Raw genomic sequence first — 5,287 nt, 5'->3', positions numbered from 1 at the left:
ACCACTTGTTATAAAAATATTTGGTTGCCCTCTCTCCCGATCTACTGCCTAGAAATGGCCCGACTCATTTTTTAACATTCCATTACACGATATTTTTTTCTTTTTCTTCCGTAAACAATTCTGTTTAAATTTTAAGGATTTTTTTCTCACCTATAAATACGGACCCAATAATTTTTCCCTGAGTTGGGAGGACCACCAAACATCATTTTAAAGATGTTCATAGGTTGATTTTTTCTCTTTACTTTGTACAATTGTAATTTTGAAAATATGGGCAAATAGAAAACAAAAATTATATTTCAAACTAAATAAATTACTTCAAGCCACACTATAACACCTTTCCTCTTTTTAAAAGTGTTCATATTATTTGAAATATTTTGCAACTGTAATTCTCTTCTACATTTAAAGATTGTTTTGCCCCTCCATATTAAGAAGAGGTCTGGAAAACAAGATTCTGTGCTAAAAATAGACCACGTGCTGCTATCCATGAACTTCTTTCATGGTTCTTTACACTCTTTTGAAGACAATGGTACCTTGTTTTGAACTTGAAATTATCATTAAAAAGCGCAAAATTTAGACATTTTCTCAACAAATGGTTGTAGAGAGAACATTAATGCACAGTTTGCATATTTTTTTGGATTTTTTTAAGGCTCTGCTCAATTCTGTAGCTGCGCAGTTCTAAGGAGCATATCAAAAGCATTTTTCTGCAAAAGTATAGATTATATATGCACAACATGCATTCGGTTATGCATATTTATTGTATCTTTATCAAAAAGACTTAAAATTTGATCAAAATATAATGTATTTTAGCCATTTGAAGAAATGTTTACATTTTGCTCTCACTGCACTAAAAGTGGCCGTACATCCCCCTTAATCTTATTAGGCACTTTACACAACTAACCTGATTTTTCTAAAATTTCCTTCTTAACATAGTAGTATAGTTTATGTCTATATCCACTGAGAGCAATATGTCAATTACCGAAAATCCCGCAGGTTGTATATCCTTTGGGGGATCACGTGACTGTGAATTTTTGTTTGTTACGTCACAGAACTAAATCGACTTTAAAAATAGGTCACAAGCTCAGCGAAACAACAAGCCATCATATAACATGTTACATGTTAAAGAAAGGATAAACATAATTTCTGGAACCTATATCAACGAAAACAACAACTTTGGATGTCCTAAGTGATACTTCAAATTTGTAACATATGTTTCAGGAGTGCTTACACAGGATATTTTGTCGCGTTTAAATTTGTTCTATCTAATTTTTTTTGGAGTAATCTATCTATTCAGCTTGTGTGATTTGGATCTTTATATTGGACAAGGGATAGCAATTTTAAAAGCAGGTACTATACTTCTATCAGTTACAAATGGGAGATCAAGACAAATTCATGTTCTGCCGATTTATTGTGGAGTTCATTATTTGGATAAGGTACATGTAGGCTAAGATTTTAAAAAATTGTTTGTCGATGATAATACGTCAGGCAACACTTATCTTTATAAACTGACATATCACATGTGTAATGAGTCAGGTTTCCAATACTCCTTTATTTCCTATTATTCTTTAATGGAGCATGGAAGAGTAACGGACTCTTATCGGTGCTTTTTGAATAGAGCTGATTTATCTGTTTTGTCAATAATTTACCTGGTAGTAATTGAAGGGTTTTAAACATTTGCATCTGTAGCATACATATCATTTCCATAAATTACAGGAACAACTTCGTGATATTTTTTTTGTTTCATTGCTTAAGTGTTTTATTCACCAATACACAAGAAAACTATTGTGATTTATTTTCCCTTCAAAATCAACAAGTTAAATTCCTTAATTTCATGTTGATAGGAATACCGAATATGCAAAAAGCAGATGGATCTCGTCAAGAATTAGTTCAGAACAAAAGTGATATTGCCTTAGCACTTGAAGGCACAACATTACAATACAATTCCAATTACTGCACCTTACAGTAATTCACTACATAAAACAATTTATTTATCTGTTAAATCTCGTAAGTGAAAGTCATGATTCTGTATCCTAGGCCTGCCTTTTTTTCATTTTCTGTTCCATGAAATATACAAGCTTAAAAATTAATCATTATCTAGTATAATAAAGCACCCCTGATTGACAAAATCGGATTATGTTCTTGTAGTCTAAAGGTAAAAGCTTTTTCTACTGAGTTACCACCCTTTCCATGAAAATGAAATCAAACAGAAATTACATTTGCGCATTGTACTAAAATCAGAACAGTTTTAACCATGCAGATGGTCAACCTAGACATAATATGGCGATATTAAGAGAGAAAACCGGGGTGGATTTATAAAATCATTAATTCTATAAAATAAGTATGAAAAAACTACTGAAAATGCTGGCGATATTTATCCTTTGGGATTTACGCCTGTAAACGTTTATGATATTTTGGGTTTTACGTCACGTAAGAAAATCAACTTCAAAATTAGGTCACACGGTTCTAAGGAAACAGCAAACCATTAAATAAAGTGCAAAGTGAGGATAACACAATTTAGAAAACTGTAAGTTCTCGAACTTAAAACAATGAAAATGCAAATTCTGATTTCTCATCTGATACCTTTAAACATAATTTTATTACAAACGATAATATTAATACACTTTTAAATGAGTTCAATGTAATTAGGTCGCAGAGTGATTTTTCTTTCACCTTGTGTGATTTAGCTCTTTATAACAAAGCAATACAAAGACATGTACAATATTATCAATTCTATAAGCAGCTACTACAACCTTATCATTTACAACTGGGAGATCCAGACAGTTTGGATATTAAATGTTCTGAAGATTATTAAGACAAGGTAAAGCTAAGATTTTTTTTTAGAAGTTTGTATGTCATTTAATTTTTTCTATAAAAAGACTTCAAGGACCCTCATCTTTGTAATCTGACATGTACGTTATGTGTCAGCTTTCCAATATTTCATAGATAAGATAATTATAAATTTGTAAAATAAAGTCATCTTGAGGTAGAGTTCAATATGTTTATTAGGAAAAAGGCAACGGTTTTGCTGATGTCATGGTTTGGAACTGTTCATTTGATATTCATTTGGTATTATCACTTCACTATTTTCAGAACTCTGACCGGACGTACCTGTGCTTATTAAATAGATCTTTCTTATCTGTTTTGTCAATCATGAAGTAATTGAAGATCTCTATCATTCATAAACTGATCAGTGTTCATTACCTTATTTACAGAAACAGTTGTGTTTACTACAGTAAACTAGATTCACTTTAAAGATCAACAAGCCTAATTTCTTAATTTCACGTTGAAAGGAATACTGGATTTGCAAATAGCTGATGGATCTTTTCAAGCATAAGTACAGAACATGTACAGAACATGACGTACAACACAACAATTAGTTTCCAATAACTGCACCTTACAATAATCCGCTAAACATACAATTGAATTATCTGTTGAGCCTTAGCTAAAGTACTTCTCCTCTACCCTGTTATTTACATTAAATACATGTATTCCATACTGATTGGAGTAACTGCCCTTAACATGAATAATAGAATCAAACAGACATTGCATTTGCTCTTTGTTCTACACAGAACAGCTATTTTCATGCAGATGACCAGCCTTAGTAATATGGCTATCTTGAAGAAGGAGTATATTTATAAAATCATTAAATCTAAGTAAAGAATATAATCTTTACCAGAGAAAAAAGAAAATAGCTTTAAACTTCCTTTTTTAACGCATTTAAAATCTGCTATGTTTATTGGGGAAAATATTTTAAATAGTTGGAAAAAAACAAAATCTCAAAAGATCTATTTTTTGAGTAAAGATTAAATGGCAGAAATGATACACAATAAATTTTCTAGAGGTTAATTTCCACTCAATTTGGATAATTAAATTGATTTGCTTTAAAATCTGCATTTGGTATTCAGAATAATTTTAGATGTTGAGCCACAAATTACAAAGGATTGATACTTGGAATGAAATTGCACAGAATTGATACTGGAATGCCAAAAGGATCATGCATGAAAAGAAGTTAAATGGGAAGAATCATTACATACATTTTTAATCATTGACAATTTGTATATTTACAGAGAAGCCGATATTACAAGGGCTTCCTAGGTCTGACAGAGACTATAGTGTGTAAGGTGTGCTGTGACAAGGATGTGGCCGCCGCCTTCCTGCCCTGTGGTCACCTGGTCTGCTGTCTGGACTCGTGCCCCCGCATGAGGAGGTGCCCCTCTGTACAGAACTCATCAAGGGCACAGTCAAAACCTACTTTGCATAAATGGGTCTACAGGTAGGTTTTCTGCAGATACATTAAAAACTGTTTTTACTACAGAACTTTAAAGCTGTTTTAGAAGGTAAAGTGTTGTAAGGTACCAAGTATGTTATTTGAAAGAAGTAACAGACAATGAGTGATCAATATATATGTTTTAGCTCTATTTCTCAAAGACCAAATGTATAAAGCTCATAAATTTGTCTTAAATCGGTACCTTCAGATTAAAAGAAGAGGACATTTAACACGATGATGACAAGGCTCTCAAGGAACTTCGGATAATTTGCATAAATAAATTTTTATTTACACACTTGACTGTCTCTTCGTTAAACTTGCTTCTTTGTTTAGGAAAGATGTGAATAAGATAACAAGGAAGTTGATATTATTGTTTTTATTTATTTCAGATCTATAGAAAACACAAGGGTGAAAATTCATTTTAGGAATGTGGATATATTACTTTTTGGGGAAATTATGATTTTCATCAGAGGTCACAGGAAGGGCAGAAAGTGAGTCAGTTTTATAATTTTCGTATTTGTACGCATTTTATAGAATATTTTGTTTACGACATCATAAAGCACAAGATTGACAATCTACTGAATTTGTATATTTCATAAAATAGTATCAGATGCATCTTGTGTATAAAAATCTCAGATAGGCAAGCTTGTGCTCTTTGTTTCTCAGAGTGAAAAGCATCTCAAAAGTTTCAAAATAACACCAGAATTGAAAATCATTCGGAAAAATGTCCTATTTGTGAACACTCTTTCGCCCTTCTTGTACGCTTCAAATGGATAAAAGAATTCAATCTCAGTCTCACTTGTCCGCTTTATATTCCTTTGGAAAAAGTGAGACTGAGATTAAAAGTGAGCTCGTCTACGTTTTATGTCCCCGAGGGCAAATATCCATAAATCTTTTTAAAACGACAAATTTTCGTAACTGCAGAACTTAAAACAATTTCCTAAATAAACACGTATTTATATGAGATAACAATAAAAACTTGGGAAACATATACGATATTTAACTGTAATTCATTTCAATCAT

General features: G+C 31.8%; 1 long non-coding RNA gene across 1 annotated transcript; it reads left to right on the top strand.

Moving 5' to 3' along the window:
* The first annotated feature begins 1,079 nt into the window (after nt 1-1,079).
* On the top strand, nt 1,080-4,756 carry LOC134241352 (uncharacterized). The gene is made up of 3 exons (XR_009986641.1): nt 1,080-1,344; nt 4,065-4,270; nt 4,654-4,756. It is a non-coding gene; the product is annotated as an uncharacterized LOC134241352 (long non-coding RNA).
* Nucleotides 4,757-5,287: the final 531 nt, after the last annotated feature.

Source organism: Saccostrea cucullata, unplaced genomic scaffold, assembly GCF_032062105.1.
Source record: "Saccostrea cucullata isolate Sc308-1 unplaced genomic scaffold, CSIRO_AGI_Scuc_v1 ctg22578, whole genome shotgun sequence".
Taxonomy (NCBI): Eukaryota; Metazoa; Mollusca; class Bivalvia; order Ostreida; family Ostreidae; genus Saccostrea; species Saccostrea cuccullata.
This window is presented reverse-complemented; position numbering and strand designations above follow the sequence as displayed.